The sequence below is a fragment of the Rhincodon typus genome, chromosome 33 (genome assembly GCF_021869965.1).
Source record: "Rhincodon typus isolate 14 chromosome 33, sRhiTyp1.1, whole genome shotgun sequence".
Taxonomy (NCBI): Eukaryota; Metazoa; Chordata; class Chondrichthyes; order Orectolobiformes; family Rhincodontidae; genus Rhincodon; species Rhincodon typus.
The window spans coordinates 26,859,369-26,878,390 of NC_063364.1; the positions used below are offsets into that span (position 1 = coordinate 26,859,369).

At 42.2% G+C, this 19,022-nt stretch overlaps 1 long non-coding RNA gene across 1 annotated transcript in view; it reads left to right on the top strand.

Moving 5' to 3' along the window:
• Positions 1-964: 964 nt before the first annotated feature.
• Positions 965-19,022, top strand: part of LOC125486783 — a 24,889-nt gene continuing 6,831 nt past the window's right edge. Inside the window, exons 1-2 of the long non-coding RNA XR_007265395.1 lie at positions 965-1,022; positions 17,442-17,506. This is a non-coding gene — a long non-coding RNA (uncharacterized LOC125486783). The remainder of the gene's footprint in view (positions 1,023-17,441; positions 17,507-19,022) is intronic.

Below are 19,022 nucleotides of genomic sequence, written 5' to 3' on the forward strand. Positions count from 1 at the left end.
ATCCCCTGCCTACCCTACTCTGTTCTATTTTCTTCCTTGCCATATCCTCCAATGTTTTTTGGAGGGCCACGATTGTTTGGAACTCTCCTCCTGATAAGGTGATGGAAACTTGATGGAGTCTTTGCACATTATTAATGCAGATGTAGGAAGATTCTTCATAAGTAAGGGGTTACAGCTAGATAGAATTGTGGAGTGATCAGATCAGCCATGATCTTGTTGATTGAATGAGCAGGTTCCAGGAGCTAAGGGGCCTACTCCTACTCCGCACAAATTGTTCATAGGCTCAACAAGTGCAGTGAAGCCAAATGTGCTCCTATAGAACAGTGTTTTCTAATGTCCCACCTCCATTTACAGGAGACATTGTTATTTATGAATTACTTCTGCTGAGACCCTATCCTGAGTTTTCAAACTTATGGGGAGGCAATAGCATAGTGGTATTATCGCTAGATTGTTAATCCAGAGCCAAGATAATGTTCTGCGTTTGAGTCCTGCCACAGCAGATGGTGGAATTAGAATTCAATAAATATTTGGAATTAAGAATCTAGTGATAACCATGAATTCATTGCCGATTGTCTGGAAAAACCCATCTGGTTTACTAATGTCCTTTAGGGAAGGAAACTGCCATCCTTACCAGGCCTGGTCTACATGTGACTCCAGACCCACAGCAATGTGGTTGACTCTTAACTGCCTTCTAGGCAATTAGGGATGGGCAATAAATGCTGCCTGAAAGTGATGCCCTCATCCCATGAATGAATAAAGGAAACCTTTCCGGGGCTGACGGAGATTGGGGATGTGCATGGGAGATGGGGCATGGTGATATCCTGTCTCTATTACTGTCCCTGGGACTTATCTTGCAGTTGAAGATCACGATCAGGAGATAAATACCTGCCTACTCACACAGGTAGCTGATTGTGAATGAGCCTAATTGAATTTTTCATTCAGCCTCCATCAGGTTCCCTTGAGAGCTACGGGGTAACTTGAAGGTGGGCACCAGCAGAAGATCAAGGTCACAAGAACGCCAGGTAGACTTAACTTTAATCACTTAACTTTAATCCTTTTGAAATTGATATAAAAATATTTTAAATATTTTTGACTGTACAATACTTAAATTACATGCTGAACTCAATAAGTTACATTTTAGAGTAGAATACCAACTACAAAATATCTAATGGCTCGGAGACCACTTTGTAGAGCATGTGCACTCAGTTCATGACAAACGACAACACCTCCCAGCCATGAACCACTTCAACTCCCCCTCCCACTCCCTGGGTGACATGTCCATCCTGGGCCTCCTCCAGTGTCACAACGATGCCACCCGGAAACTGGAAGAGCAGCGCCTCATATTCTGCCTTGGAGCCTACAACCCAATGGTCTCAATGTGGATTATACTAGCTTCAAAATCTCCCACCCCCGGCTCGTCCCATGACTAACCCTCCCTCTCATCCCCGCCTCCTTGACTTGTCCATCTTCCCTCCCACCTATCCGCTCCTCCCACCTCACTGACGAATCCCCACAACTGCCTACCTGCACTCACCTATCACCATCCCACCTACCTTCCCCAGCCCCAACCCTCCTCTCTCTATTTATTTCAGAGCTCCCTTCCCCCTCCCCCATTTCTGAAGAAGGGTCCCGACCCGAAATGTCAGCTTTCCTGCTCCTCTGATGCTGCCTGGCCTGCTGTGTTCATTCAGCTCCACACGGTGTTATCCAAAACATCTGACCACCTTTTGGTGCCAACACATCCTGCAATCTGTATGGACAACAAATTGTTGAGGGCCCACAAATCCTGCTCAGCTGGGTATACTCCGCATGACTCATACCATTCACCTTCCTCACTCCCAGACTGGATCTGTCGGAAATGGCGGGGATGCAGCATTTCTGCAATTGGGCCCTGCGCGCCATTTTTAAGGACCTACAGAGGCTGACCAACTCTGTGGAAATTCAGGCCTCATTCTTTTACCTACCCCAATATGGCAGCCATCACATTGCCTCCTAATGTAGGTACACCTAATGTGGTACTACACTGGAGGCTTAGGCACTCAAAAAATGGGCAGAGAGGGAAACATAGCAGTAAAAGAATACAGTAATACTTGGAAATGAACATACTGGTCCTCTATTTTGAATTATATAAGAAGAGTCAGACCAGTGTGTGTCATTCACAAGTTTTATTGGTTTTTCCCTTCTCTGTAGGCCCTATGCGTACAAATTACAGACTATGTTGACCACACTGTGGAGAAACAAAATATAGAGTATGTTCTGGTGGCATGGTAACTCTCCAATAGTATCGATGTGAATAGTCCATATAAAATCAAACAAATGTGTTGGCTAGCAGAAATTAATCAACACAGGAAGGGGCTTTGCATTTGGTCTCAACCAATGCAGTATTGTCCTTCTGTTTTGAGGTATATTAAAAAAATTAATTAGCAGCACAGCACTGGGCCTAACAGGAGGCTCCGACAGGCCAGACTTGAGAAAAGAGCAGAGAACAGCCAGTGACTCCTTGCTTCTTTTGTTTTGATCAACTTGTGCCAAGAGAAATAAATCAGTCAGTGTTTCTGTACCTGATTGCTCCCCAAGGAATCCTGTCTTGTGTGTGGAGGTTGGGCAAGGTCAGCACTTAGCTCACTTCTGTTGTCTTCCCAGTGGCCAAAGGTTTGGACACTTGGCCATGAAGGACTGTTTTGCTGTACACCTATGCTCTGACTGAGCTTCCAGTGCCTGCCACTTCAACACACCTCCATGTTGACACTTCATTCTCAGACCTGCTGCAGTGCTCCAGCGATTGGAGGAACAACACCTCAACTTCCAATTAGGTACCTTACGGCCTTCAGGACTCAACATTGAGTTTAACAATTTCAGAATGCGAACACCATCCTTCTATATTTGTAATGTCCCCCTGCACCCCTAGGGTCATGTTGTTTATGGGTTGCTCCAACCCCTTTTCAACAATTTACACTTCTCAATAGCACCCTACCAAGCATTTATCTCTCTTGGCTTATCATCAGCAATCTCTTTGTTTGCCAGTCCCTTTTTTATTCTCTCTCTCTGTACCCTGTTTCCATATACTCTATTCAATATCAGCATAAGTCTCACCTTTTGCCAGCTATTTGCAGTTCTGAAGAAGGGTCACTAGACTCGAACCATTTTTTTCTCTCCACAGATGCTGCCAGTCCTGCTGAGTTTCCCCAGCAATTTCTGTTGTTGTTTCAGATTTTCGGTATCCACAATTCTTCGTTTTTATTATGAAGGAAAGTCTTTTCCGATTGTTAGACCGAAGAGGAAGGGAGATGCAGTATTTGTGGAGTTCTTTTCCGTATAAGAAGGGAAGGGGGGAGAGGTGTGAGAGAAAACACATGAAGAAAAGATACTTTTGCAATCCTCATTTGCTTTCAAAAAAAAACAATAAAACTTGTGAAGGATTGACACTGGTCCAATTTACCTTGTATGTTTCACAATGGAAGACCAGTATACCATTTTCTATTTCTGAGTTCTTACTGTTCTTTTCCCCTCTAGGCTATCAGACAGAAACATAAAATGCTAAGAAAAAAATACAACTGTGAAAGGATTATCTCAATAACTGGAGATTGGAATAAGCTGAATGTGTCTGCATTTCTTTCCATTCATTGCATGTCACCAGATTAAAAGAGAAATTGCTGTTATAATTCTGAAACTAGTGCTCAACCCTATTTTAACAGTGCGCTTAATGTCTGGGCTATATCCTGGTTCCATTATCCCTATTTTATAGTTTTACTCTGCTTTACGAGGAGAGAGCACCAGCCCGGCAATAAATTGGAACATTCTCCAAATGTCCCACAGTTCATAATGTAGTTCGATCTGCGCTCTCCCCCTCAAAACTCTACTGCCTCTCCTTGCCACATCCTCTCAGTTGCCGGGTTCACCATAGAAACAATATTGTTTAAACTGTCATCAGGCTATTTGCACATGTGGTTGAATTCTACGGTGGTACTCACAGGCTATTCAATTTTAAAAGAAATTTCAGTCGACCTATTGAAAACAAAAATGAGGAATTTACGGTTTATAATCACTTAATGGTTCCTAGTGACTGATGCATACTATAAGTACTGCCATCAGGGTTTTTACATTCTGGAGCATCTAGCATATATTACTTGCTTAGAAGCAAAAAGGCAAACTAGTTAACGATAAGACCATAAAACATGGAAGCAGAAGTAGACCATTCAGCCCATCGAATCTGCTCTGCCATTCAATGAGATCATGGCTAATCTGATAATGCTCAACTCCATTTACCTGCTTTTACCCTATAATGCTTTATTCCCTTACTGATCAAAAATCTAATAAAAACCGAAAGAACTGCAAATGCTGTAAATCAGGAACAAAAACAAAGTTGCTGTAAAAGCTCAGCAGGTCTGGCAGTATCTGTGAAGGAAAAAACAGAGTTAATGTTTCAGGTCCAGTGGTCTCAGCCTTGAATATACATCATATTCAGAGCAAAAGATATTATGTATACCAGTGATATTGCTGTCCTTACTTAAAGGTTGATCACTGTTAAAAATGAAGAAAAAATCTCAAAAATGGTTAGGAATCTAAAATAAATAACAGGAAAGACATTATAGATCAACCAGCATCTAATTAACAGAGCAAAATGGGTATAAATGGGTTAACTACGATGGATACACCTTACTGGGGCTGAGAATCAGGAAATTCCTCATACCAAGATGTAGACTCAGTATTTGGCTAATAACACATAAATCCTGGGATTATTAAGAACAGACAAATGTCAGGCCAAATGAACAACATCTTTCAATGTGCACCATTACTTTAGACTTTTATTTTGCACCATTATGTTCAGAAAATCTTTTTGTACCTTAACTGGAAGGGTGGCAGAGGCAGAAAACCTCATAAGATTTAAGAACAAGTTAGATGTTGCGATGCCAGGGCACAGAAGACTACAGGCCAAGTATTGGAAAATGGGCTTAGAATAGATTGGTGGTTGTTTTTGACTGGCACAGACTTGATAGGGGCCGAAGTGACATTCTGTGTGCTTGTAAACCTCTATGACTCAATGTCTCTATAACTGTCTCAAGGTTTGAGATGACAATAAAGGAGAACATAAGAGCAACAGGATATCTAGGATCTTAGCGAGCAATTGGGACGACAATCTATCTGCTTAACCCATGAGTTCAGTACCACAAACAAAACATAAGAATAAGGACAAATAGGATTATTTGGCATGAAAAGTGGGTCAGAAAGAGAAATAAGTAGAAAGAGAGGAAAATTGGATTAAGCGAGAGAGGGTATAACACAGAAAGGAGAAAGTGTAAACATTTAAAAATTTACATTTGAGTATTGCTGAGAAAGGTATACTTGATCAAATAAAAACCGAAAGAACTGTGGATGCTGTAAATCAGGAGCAAAAACACAAGTTGCTGGAAAAGCTCAGCAGGTCTTGCAGCATCTGTGAAGAAAAAGTCAGAGTTAATGTTTTGGGTCCGGTGACCCTTCCTCAGAACTGGACCGGAAATGTTAACTCTGATTTTTTTCTTCACAGATGCTGCCGGACCTGCTGAGCTTTTCCAGCAACTTCTGTTTTTGTATAGCTCGTCAAAGTCTTTTATCTTGCACTCATCAAGATTTTTCACAAGAATACACATATATATTTATAAAATCTCTACGAACAATTCAGTTTTTCATGGTAAGAGTCCATAACTTTCAGTTAGATCGGAATATAGGAACAGGAATAGGCCATTCAGCCCCTCAAGCCTGCAATGTCATTCAATAAGATTGGGGCTGATCTGTGGTCTAACGCTATATGCTGCCTTGGGCCCATATCCCATGATCCTTTGCTTAATAAAAATTTGTCTATCTCAGATTTAAATTTAATAATTGAATTAACATCGACCACCATTTGAGGAAGAGAGTTTCAAGTTTCTACTACGCTTTGTGCAAAGAAATGCTTTCACTGCTGAATGGCCTGGCCCCAATTCTGAGACTATGTCCCTGTTTCTAGAATCTTCAGGCAGTGGAAATAGTTTATGTTTATCTGCCCCATCTTACCCCGTTAATGTCCTGAAAACCTCAATTAGATCAGCTCTTAACCTTCTAAATTTATGAGAATAACGTCATAATTTGTCTAACCCCTCCTCATAACTTAACTCCTGAAGCCCAGGATCCTTGTAAACTTGCGTTGTACTCCCTCCAAAGCCAATATATCCTTCCTAAGGTGTGGCGCCCAGATCTGCTCACAGACTCTAAGTAAGGTCTAACTACGGTTTTATATAACTGTATCGTGTCTGCATCCCTATATTCCAATCCTTTAGATATGAAGGCCAGTGTTCCATTAGCCCTCTTGACAACTTCCAGCATCTGTTTGTGGAATTTTAAATAGCTAGGCACCTGAACGCACAAATCTCATTGGACATCCATTGTATTTAACATTGTACCTTCTTAAAAAAAACTCTGATCTACCCTTTTTCAGTCCAAAATGGATAACCTCACATTTGCTTATATTAAAATCCACCTGCCACAGCTTTGCCCATTCACCCTATCAGCCTCCTCCTTTCCTAGACAGGGAGGTTGAAAATTGAATGACAGGACAAAATCACAATGATGAGGTCCTTCAATGTGCCAGAATTAAAAGCACAGAAACTACCCAACAGATAATTCAACATGCATGGCCAAGCCATGTCTCCCACAATCACAGAATCCCCTTGCGGATCTCCAGTGGGAAACCATCTCGGGGCAAACAACATCAAAGCTATCTGTTGAGCAATACAAGGACAACCTAAAAAGACCCTGAGAAGCCCCTTTTAGAGGCTAAAAAGAAGAGCCTCACCAATTTTTGCATTGCAGGCCATCTTTCTTGCAAATACAGCGCAGTTGAATGGCCCATGTGGAAATGAACACTGGAATTTGGTTCCATTGCAAACTCCCAACATCTGACATGGATTAATGGCATTGCAGGAGCTTAATCTCATTATTTAGAAGGTGCTTACGATGCTTGAGTGCCAACCTTATCTTCCTACAGTTAAGATGCAAATGCAGAAATTTCTCAAAACTCATGAAAGTTGAACATAAACTGCCAAGTTCGCAAGGGTAATGATGGAATTGTGCAACCATGAAGCTTAATCCTATGTTTCTCCTCAGTGGTGGCCATTAGTACACTGCTAAAGATAAGATTTTAAGATAATTGGCAAAGGGAGCAGAGACAACATCAGGAAAGTTATTTCCACAATGACTGGTTAGGATCTGAAATGTACGATCAGACAGTTATAGAGTCATAGAGTTATGCAGCATGGAAACAAACCCTTCAATCCAACTCATCCATGCTGACCAGATATCCTAAACTGATCTAGTCTCATTTGCCAGCATTTGGCCCACATCCCTCTAAATCCTTCCTATTCATGCACCCATCCAGATGCCTTTTAAATGTTGTATTTATACCCACTTCCACCACTTCCTCTGGCAGCTCATTCCATACACACACCACCCTCTGCGTGAAAAAGTTACCTCTTAGTTCCCTTTTAAATCATTCCCCTCTCACCTTAAACCTATGCCCTCTAGTTTTGGACTCCCCACGCGAGGAAAAAGACCCAGCAGAAATATTTGTTTCTTCTATAACCACAGCTGAGGTGCCGGAGGATTGGAGGATGGTTAAGATGGTGCCCTTATTTAAGAAAGGCTGCAGGAGAAGCCTGGGAACTATAGACCTGTGAGCCTGATATTGGTGATGGGTAGGTTGTTGGAGGTGTTTCTGAAAGATAGGATTTACATGCATTTGGACAGGCAGGGACTGATTAGGGATAGTCAACATGGTTCTGTGTGAGGGAAATTGTGTCTCACAGGCTTGATTGATTTTTTCAAGGAAGTAATCAAAAAATTGATAAGGGTAGAGCAGTAGACGTTGTTTACATCAACATAATTAAAGCCTTTGACAAGGTTCTGCATGGTATATGAATTAGTAAAGTTAGATCTCATGGCATTAAGTTAGATCAAGGCTATGGGCCCTGACAACATTCCAGCAACAGTACTGAAAACTTGTGCTCCAGAATGTGCTGCTCCTCTAGCCAAGCTGTTCCAGTACAGTTACCACACTAGCATCTACCCAACAGTATGGAAAATTACCCAAAGTATGCCCTGTATATAAAAAGCAGAGCAAATCCAACCTGTCCAATTGCCACCCCATCAGTCTACTCTCAATCATCAGTAAAGTGATGGAAGGTGTCAGTAACAGTGCCAACAATCAGCACCTGCTCAGCTAAAACCTGCTCAGTGATGCCTAGATTGGGTTCCGTCAGGGCCACTCAGCTCCTGACCTCATTACAGCCTTGGTTCAAACATGGACAAAAGAGCCAAATTCCAGATGCAACAATTTCCAGGCTTAGGGTGACAACTGGCAAGTGACATTCATGCGACACAAATGCCAGGCTATGACCATCACCAATAAGAGACAATCTAACCACTGCTCCTTGACATTCAATGGGATTATCATCACTGAAACCCCCATTATCAACATTGTGAGGGTTACCATTGACCAGAAATTCAACTGGACTCACCACAGTGGCTGCGAGAACAAGTCAGAGTCTAGGAATACTGCGGCAAGTAACACATCTTCTGACTACCTAAAGCCTGTCCATGGTCTACAAGGCACAAGTCAGGAGTGTGCTGGAATACTCTCCCCTTGCCTGGATGGGTGCAGCCCCAACAACACTCAAGAAGCTTGACACCAACCAGGGCAAAGCAGCCCGCTTTATTGACACCGCATCCACTCCCTCCTCCACTGACGCTCAGTGGCAACAGTGTGTAATATCTACAAGATGCACTGCAGAAATTCACCAAAGATCCTAAGACAGCACCTTTCACACCCATGATCACTTCCATCTAGAAGGACAAGGGCAGCAGATACATAGGAACACCTCCACCTTCAAGTTTCCCACCAAGATAATTACCATCCTGACTTGGAAATATATTGCTGTTCCTTCACTGTTGTTGGGTCAAAATCCTGGAATTCCCTCCCTAATGGCATTGCGGGTCAACCCACAGCAGGTGGACTGCAGTGGTTCAAAAAGGCAGCTCACCACCACCTTCTCAAGAGCAACTAAGGATCAGTAATAAATGCTGGCCCAGGCAGCGATGCCCACATCCCATATATAAATAATAAAATAAATAATTCAGGGTGAGCTTGCCAATTGGATACAAAATTGGCTTGATGGCAGGAGTCAGAGGGCATTGGTGAAGGGTTGTTTTTCAGACTGGAGGCGTATAACCAGCAGTGTATCACAGGGATCGGTAGTGGGTCCACTTTTGTGTCACTTACGCAAAGAATTTGGATGAGAATTTAGGAGGTATGGTTAATACGTATGAGGATGATACCAAAATTGGTAGTATAATGTACAGTGAAGAAAGTTATCTAAGATTACGAAGAGATCTCGATCAATTCGATCATTGGGCTATGGAGTTTAATTTGGATAAATGCGAGGTATTGCATTTTGGTAAAACAAACAAAGGGCAGGACATATACAGTTAATGCTAGGGCCCTGGTAGTGTTGTAGAACAAAGAGACCTAGGGGTTCAAGTACGTTATTCTTTGAAATTTGCATCACTGGTAAACAGGGTGGTTAAGAAGGCATTTAGCATGCTTACCTTCATTGCCCAGGCCTTTGAGTATAGGAGTGGGAACATCATGATGAGGTTGTACAGGATGTTGGTGGGGCCTCTTCTGGCGTATCGTGTGCAGTTCTGATTGCCCTGCTAATGCAGGGAAATTATTAAATTGGAGAGGGTTCAGAAAAGATTTAACAGGATGTCACGGGGAATGGAGGGTTTGAGTTATAAAGATAGCTTGATAGACTGGGACTTTTTTCACAGTAGGGTATGAGGTTGAGGGGTGACCTTATAGACCCTCCGACCCTCCAGGAAAATAAAGCCCTAGCCTATTCAGCCTCTTCCCATTGCTCAAACCCTCCAATTCTGGCAACATCCTTATAAATCTTTTCTGTACCTTCTCAAGTTTAACAACATCGCTCCTATAGCTGGGAAACCAGAATTGAATTCAGTACTCCGAAAGTTTTGGAGACAGATTCAACAGGAGCGATCAAAGGAGAGGAGGATAAATATTCGAACTATTAAAACAAATGCAGGGATACAGGGAAAGAACAACAGAGTAAAATTAATTGAATTTCTCTTTGAAAGAGCTGGTACAGACCTAATGGAATGAATGGCCTCCCTCTGCGCTGTACTTTTCTATGAATCTATAAGAAAGGCAATAGGCCAGTACTTGTAGGTTGTGGATGTTCTGCTGGGTGTACCAGAAAATATTTTTGATTTGTTGTTAGCCTGGGTAATACCTCCCATTAATAATAATTTTGGCAATTACCATTTATATTTTTGATTTGCAAGGCAAAATATACTGTTTGCAGAACATTGCTGTACAGTAACAGTTACACTGAGGTAGCAGGTCCTTGAGTGGTGGAAAGATGGCAGTGGACAGATTGACTGTGCTGCAGACATTCCGTTCAACGGAGTATCGAGCAGTTGTGAAATGCAGAAATCTCACATAAATGGGCTTTTAACAAAACAATGACTCTTGGGGCTGTCAGAAACCGAACAGCCTTCAATCTAAAAATCAAAATAGACTGAAGCTGTCAGCATTCAACTTATAAGCTTCCCAGTGCTATACGGCAACATCAGCATGCCATGAAATATTGCTACAATACTAATTGCTACACTTCTCAATGCCTCAGAAAGGGGGCCAACATCATCAAAGACCTCTCCCACCACAGTTGTAATCTCTTCCAACCTCTTCCATTAGGCACAAGATACAAAAGCTTAAACACGTACCAAGAAATTTAAGAACAGCTTCTTCCCTGCTGTTATTAGGTTTCTGAACAGACCTCTCAAATTTAATGTTGATCTCTTGCTTTTTGTACACCTTCTTTGCAGCCATAACTTTGTATTCCTCACTCTGTTCTGTTACCCTATGATTTTTCCATGGTATGATCTGCCTGTACTGCACGCAAAACAGAACTTTTCACTGTACGTAGGTGCATTTGACAACAATAAATTAAATCAAATCAAGTCAAACCATCTTATTGAATGGAGCAGGGTGCATCACAGGGCTGTTCACTTGCTGTCTTTAGCGCTTGCTCACCATGCACCTACTTGGATGCACACAGTATCCCTGCTTGACATTTTGCGCATTGTCATATTGTTCAGAGCAAACAGGCTCTCAATCCTTCTGTCTTGCATTTTAGTGCAGACACAGAGCCAGGCAGCTTGTCATGTTTGCCAGTGTATTTGACATGTTGCTGTACAACAGTGCACTCTGTCGATCTTACACCCGCAGCATGTGCCTGCACCCCACATAGCAAACACACGCGACTAAATGGTCATGTCTGAAAGACCGAGGGAAGTTCTCCTCAATCAAGTCCAGGGGAGTGTCACACAGGGGTTAACTGCACAGTAATTGAGTTGCATTGCATTCCAGACCAGTTCCCAACAGAAAACACCTGTCTTTGTTCTCTTCTGTTTTAAACCAAGCCACTGTTCAAAGTTCAATTCCTAACTTCAACTCACAGATCCAAACCAAAAAACTCAAAAAAATAAAAGTAGGGGCAACCTTAACATGTTGGTGCCTTGCTCTTGCTCCTGAGTCAGATGATTGTAGGTTCAATCTGCACCATTGATTTTAAACAGATAATCAAATCCAGCAATCCCACGCCATTGGATTTTCTCTGGCCACTGAGGGAAAAAGCAGGATCATCGGGTCCCTGAAACATAATCATCATAGAATTATAGACTCATAGAAACCCTACAGTGTGGAAGCAGGCCCTTCGGCCCAACAATTCCACACTGACCCTCAGACATCCTACCTAGACCTATCCTCCTATAACCCACCTAATCTACACATCCCTGGACACTATGGGCAATGCAGGGATAGGGGATTTGGTCTGGGTGGGATGCTGTTCGGAGGGGCGTTGTGGACTTGTTGGGCCGAATGGCCTGTTTCCACACTGTAGGGATTCTATAAAGTTACATTGCTTTGAATCCACGAGCTTCTGACTAGAGAGCAAATGTACTAGCATCAAACCATGGCCATTGGCTCAATAAGGGAATGAGAGTATTGTGTTAGAATTAGTAACTCTTCGATCCTTGTACCCAAAATAAATGCTTGCTGTAGCACTAAACCACATGCAACAGAAGGGACCACTGGGTTTTTACTTTTTATTCATTCATTGAATATAGGCATCTCAGGTTGGGCCAGCATTTATTGCCTGTCCCTAGTTGCTCTTGAGAAGGTGTTGTTGAACTGCCTGCTTGAACCACTGCAGACTATTTAGTATAGGAGCACCCACAATGTATTGAGTTTGCAAACTTAGGTACCACAATAAGGTACAAACATGCTGCCCTCTGTGCTCCCATGCTGGGAAGGAGACAACACAGAGTCAGCCTTTTTCTGATGGTTATCCAGTCACTCCTTTGGAATGTACATCTTGTGGAGAGACTCTATACCAGGGTTATCATCCTACATAGCCAACTAGTCAGCTATCACCATCCCAATATGGTCAAATAGTCAGTCGTCATTCTGACAGCCTGTCGTTGTCCACCATTTAGACTGGCGCATAATCAAATACAAGAACGTGGCTGTTATCAGTGAAAACCTAACCAAATGCGACTTCTAGAAAGGATCGGAGGAAAATTGCACATGTGCATCTCGGGAAGGAAAAGGCAAGGCAAGGGAATTGAAAGAATTCAGATTGATGACTGCGGAGCACTCTGTTAAAAGTTTCATTGTTCTCATTAATGTAAAAGTACTGATGTCTAGCGAGGGAGAAATTTTGTTTGGTGTGATGCTGTTCAGACTGCCATCTACTGGCGAACAACACAGACTGCGCTGATATTAGGCAATGACCCAAATATTTCATATGGGCCAATAAAAGCTCACATCTGCAATACAAGCTGCAATACAAGACGAATTTTTAAGAAGGCATTTTCAAAACACAATTCAGTTTTAAACTGGATTCCTGAGGACAAAAAAATTTCTAAAATTATAAGGAAGGGGGAGATAAACCATCCTGAAAAAGCAAATTCCACTAGACCTGTCTCACAGGAAAGTTGATTTTTGCTGAAAGCCTGTTTTGCAAAGAGAAAGACACAATTTCATTGAATATTACTTCATTGTATAGCTCCATAGCTTCGGCACTCCGTGGCCAATAAATAACTTCTTAAGATAGACTCTTTGATGCAATGTAAAACATTCATTAATCAATTTGCACAGAACAGGTTCCCGAGAATGATGAGGTGATAATGACCAGCAAACTATATTGATGTTGTTTGAGGAGTAAATATTGGCTGAGACATCAGATATAGTGCCATGGAATCTCTTAAATTCACACTTTCAGAATTAAGTCATCAGAATTAATTAATCCTTTAACCCTTTCGCTCTTGGTTCTGAAATGATTCAAAGTGATAGTCTTTAGCAATGACACTGACAATATTTTATTCAGTATATATTAAAGTTGGCATGTGGCAAAACCACAACAGCATTAGTGCCAACATTATACAGTGTTCTCTAAACACAACCTATGACCATGGTGCTATTTGCAGAATGGTTATAGTCTCTGGTCGCATGTTATCATCCAGGTATAGGTGCATCTGCATATTGAGTTTCTTAAAATAACATCACCTTTCAACTTAAAAAAAAATCAAAGAACTGTGGATACTGGAAATTTGAAACAAACCCAGAAATTGCTAGAGAAGTTCAGCATTGTCTGGCAGCATCTGTGGAGAGAAAGCAGAGTTAATGTTTCAGTTCCAGTGACCCTTCTTTAGAACACATTAACTCTGCTTTCTTGCCAGAGATCCTGCCAGACCTGCTGAGCTGGTCCAGCAATTTCTGGATTTATTTTAGATCACCCTTAAAGTGTTTAAACAACATACCTAATGTCTTACTTTTTTTCGTGGCTTGGTGGTTAGCTCTGCTCCCTCACAGCACCAGACACCCTGGTTCAATTCCACCCCTGGGTGACTGTTTGTGTGGAATTTGCATATTCTCTCTGTGTCTGCGTGAGTTTCCTCCGGGTGCTCCAGCTTCCTCCGTCAGTCCAAAAATGTGCAGGCTAGGTGGATTGGCCATGTTAAAAATTGCCCATGGTGTCCAGGGATGTGTAGGTTAGCCATGGTAAAAGAAAATTCATGTGGGGTTACAGTGATTGTGTGGGATGATCTTTGGAGGTTTGTTGCGGACTAAGTGGGCCGAATGGCCTCTTTCTGCACTGTAGGGATTCTATCATATATTCTCTTGGCACTTGAATTAATGTACCTGAAACAACTAGACCAACTTGAGAATATTTGCCATGGATGGTGTAAAATCTAGTACATAATCCACTTGCGGTGTCTTAAATTGTAACAAATAATCCACCAAAGAATCAATTTATGAAAGAATGAATTGAGAATATATATAATGCCTATTATTAACACATAACATCCCGAAGCACTTATCATTGAAGTACATTTGAAGTGTAGTTGTTGTTGTGGCACTGGAAATGTAGCTGCCAAATTGTTCACAGCAAGCTCCCACAAATAGCAATGTGACGAAGACCAGGTCATCTGTTTTGTCATGTTGATTGAGTGCCAGATATTAGTCAGGATACTGGGGAAGGCACCCTTGCTCATCTTTAAAATGGTTCAACATGATTTTTTTTAGCATCCAATGAAGAGAGCACATAGGCACCTAGCTTTAATATCTTTTTATTATTCATTTATGGGATGTGGCTGTGGCCGGTTGGCCAGAATTGAATGCACCTTCTTTAGTTTGCCCTTGAGAAGTTAGTGGTACACTGCTCTTCTGAAATGCTACCGTCTATTTGGTGTAGATAGACCCACTATGCTGTTACTGAGGGGAGTTCCAGGATTTTAACTCCACGACACTGAAGGAATGGTGACATATTTCCAAGACAGGATAGTGTTGAGGGAAATTTGCAGGGGATAGCGTTCCCATGTGCCTCCTGCCCTTGTCCTAAAAGTTTGTAGAGGTTATGGATTTGGAAGATGTCCGGGAAGCCTTGGAAAATATCTGCAGTGCATTATGTCGATAGTACACATTGCTGTGACTGAGCACCGGTTGTGCAAGGAATGGGTGCTTGTGGATGTGTGCCAGTCAAGCAGACTGCTTTGTACTGGATGGTCTGAAGCTTCTTGAATGTTGTTGGAGCTGCACCCATCCAGGCACATTGGGTTACTTCATCACACTCCTGGCTTGTGCCTTTTAGATTGTAGACAGGCTTTGGGGAGCCAGGAGGGGAGTTACTTCCAGCAGTATTCCTAGACTCTGATCTGCTCTTGTAACACTATCATTTATATAGCTAATCCAGTTAAGTTTCTGTTCTTTGTTAGCCCCCAGGGTATTGATAGTGTGCAATTCAGCTATTGCAATTACATTGAATGTCAAAGGGTGATGGTCTGATTCTCTCTTGGTGGAAATGATCATTATCTAGCAGTCATGTGACATGAATGTCACTTGCTATCTGTCAGCCCAAGCCTTGAAATTGTCCAGATCTTGCTTCATTTAGCCTTGGACCTTTTCAGTATCTGAGGAGTTATGAATGGTGCTGTGCATTGTTTGATTATATGCAACCATCCTCACTTCAGACCCCACAATGAAAAGAAGGTCATTGATAAAGCAAGTGAAGGTGCTTGGGCCTAAAACACTAAGCTGAGGAGCAAAAGTGCTTGTGGTGTCCTTGTAGTGCCCTTGCCCTTGTCTGTGAGGCCAGGGTTCAATGCTCTAAACAGGCCAATAGCAAAATCTCCTCCCTGAGGGGCTACTGTTGATATCCTCCAACTATCCAAAAGTTCTGCTGCTGACCGCTTCAATGATACAGCAGTTCTTATTTTTGCCCTAAAAGCCCCTGGAGTGGAGATTTAAGGACTGACATTAATTTTAAAGGTTCTGAAGAAGGGTCCAGACCCAAAACATCAGTTTTCCTGCTCCTCTGATGCTGCTTGGCCCGCTGTGTTCATCCAGCTCTACACCTTGTTATCTCTTAATATTAAAGTGTTGTGCATAAGAGGCAAGGATGGTGTGAGAAAACATTTATTTCACACAGTGAGCCTGGAATGCACTGCCTGGAAACATGGTGGAGCCAGGTTTAATTGAAGCATTGCAGAGAGTGTTGGATAATTATTTGGATCGAAATATTGTGCAAGGGTATGGGGAAAATGCAGGAGATTGACACTATGTAATGATACTCATTTGCAGAGCTGGTATAGGCACGATGAGCTGAATGGTCCCCTTCAGCACCATAAAAATTCTGTGATTCAGAGATTGAAGATGTTATTGTATGAATCATGTTCCACTCCCTTCAAGAGTAAAACTGAGGGTTTTCTGCCTCCACTAAAAACTTTGAGAGACCTTGATATGATATTCACACTGTACAATTGCTGTCAGCAAATTTAAATCATTTAAATCTTTCACAGGATTTTTTTTAAATCCGGGGTACATTTAATCTGCTACCGTAACTTAGAATGAAATTGTTGAGCATCCTGTTTGCATGTTGTATTCAAGATTTCTGCTAATGCTCAGCTGCTGCCGAGACTCTGGACTGGGGAGGATTCCAAGATTATTTCTAGAACCGTACATGAATGTTCCTCAACAATGGAAGGAGATGGACGCGAGATGGCACAGTTCCCTCACACAACATGCACAGTGCAGTGTGTAAGGGCATTCTTACCTCTGGACTGGACTATTCCATTGCTGCTCCTGACCACCTCTTGTCTCGCACCCTTTTTAAGCCTGAATTCCTCAATGTCCCTTTGCTCAACGGACCAACATGACTCCTGGCTGGCTCTATCTTATTCATGTCTTCAATCTTCCATTGATATTGCCTCTCAGTATCCCTTTAACCTCCTCCACCCTTTAAATCATCCACAATATCTGCCTTCATTTATTTCTGGCCCCTTGCTCAAGTCTGAATTTCATTGAGCCACCATTAACAGTTCTGTGTTTGCAGTCACCCCATTAGCATGACTGCCTACTTCCACCTTCAAACAACGCACACCATTCCTGTCTCACTCCTGTCTCCTATCATCGCTGTGCTCACTTACTCCCAACTCTGGCCCCTGAAGTGCTCCCAACTTCGACCATTCCACCATTGGAGGCTGAGCCTTCCAGCTGCCCACGTTTACACTTTGAAGTTCCCCACCTACACCTATTTCTCTGCCTCATTTTCCTCCTCAAAACAGAAGCAGAAAGGGATAAGTTCGACTCTGTGACATGCTAGCAAGACACAGGATAAATAGTCTGAGAGATCATAGATTTTTGGCACAGTGATAATGTCCCTACCTCTGGGTCAGAAGGTATAAATCCCATTACTTCAGCTGTGTGTCTGTGCTGGATAGTTCATATTTTTTTCTAAAATACCTACATCTTCACAGGAAGTTTACAATGTCTTTGTTTTCTCTTACAGCCTTGTGACAAGATGAAGCTACAGTAGGATGTTTCTTATCTCCTTTTCTTACCTCCGCAGACTTTGTAAGTATCCTTTAGCAGCACAACAAGACTGAGAATATTTTAATTTAGCAGCACAATGAAATTAAAGAGGTAAAGCTGCCATAGTCCCATTCTTTCATCAGAGAGATGACCAACAGTGAGTTTAACCTGAGGGTCACCACTCCTCAGGCAAGAGAAGGATGGGCCTTCATGGTAACCTCAGCCACATACAGGAATGGAGGCCCTGCTATTGGGTGTCAGAGAGCAACCATCCAGCCAACTAAGCTAACCAACTCCAACATCAAGCCTAAGAATATTGTAAATACATGTCTCTTTGAGAAAGACTTTGGTAACCTGACTTAAAGTCGCCGTGGCTCATCATGAAACTTTGCTCTATAATGTTCCCGTGAAATGCCGTGAGGTGTTTTATTCCATTAAAGGAGCTGTAGGAATATAAATTGTTGCTCTTGTTGCCTGGGCCCTAAGCCCTGGAATCGCCTTTCTAAACCTCTTCTAACTCACCTCCTCTCTCTTTCTTCCTTTATCTTTCCTCCTAAACTGCATCGGTGTCACGTTGAGTGTGAAGCTCCCTCCAAACATTCACCAATTTAAAGCTGCTTTCCTGTTCTTGCAACCATTGATTGTGTGTCTCCATCTTAAGTTACAACGTGAAGAGTCACTGAAAGGATAAACTCCTCAACGAATCTATGTGAAGATGTTGAGTTTCCGCGAAATGTTGCTGATTAGATCAGCACAATCTGAGGGGTATCAGTCAAAATAGTGACAGAGATTGGGAAGTTTGAAAAATGGATTGACTAAAGAAACACTTACATGATCTCAAGAGTCAATTCACCCAAATCACGGTTCGCCCACTTAAACCAGTTAAAATACATAATTGCAGGAAAATGTCAAAATTGCAAGGTTCTGAGTTTCGACAGGTTTGCAAGACCCTTCAATACATGTTCACTTCTTTTTTTTAACTTGTTCTTAGATATGGGTGACTCTGCCTAGGTTAGCATCTATTGCCCATCACTAATTGATATTCAGAAACTGGGGGGTGGGGGGTTGGGGGCGGTGAGCTTCCTTCCTGCTGTCATCAGTATGATGGAGGTACAGCCACAGTGCTGTGATAAGGATGGAGTTCCAAGGATTTTGACCGTGTGACAATGAAGGAACGGTGATAGGTGGGGAATTGGAGGGGGTGGTCCTCCAATGTATCTGCTGCCCTTGTTAGAGGGGACAGGTTTAGAAAGAGCTGTCACAGGGGCCTTAGCCAACTGCAGTAGACAGTTCATACCAAAGGACAGGCACTAGTAAGAACATTTCAAAATATTTTTTGCAACACAATAGAATATTTATTTTCCAGGGAAACTAGCTAGTTAATAAGGGGAGGCAACGGCCTAATGGTACTATGGCTAGACTAATAATTCTGAGACCTAGGTAATGTTCTGACAAGGGTTTAAATTGTATCAGAGATAGTAGGAACTGCAGATGCTGGAGAATCTGAGATAACAAGGTGTAGAGCTGGATGAACACAGCAGGCCAAGCAGCATGAGAG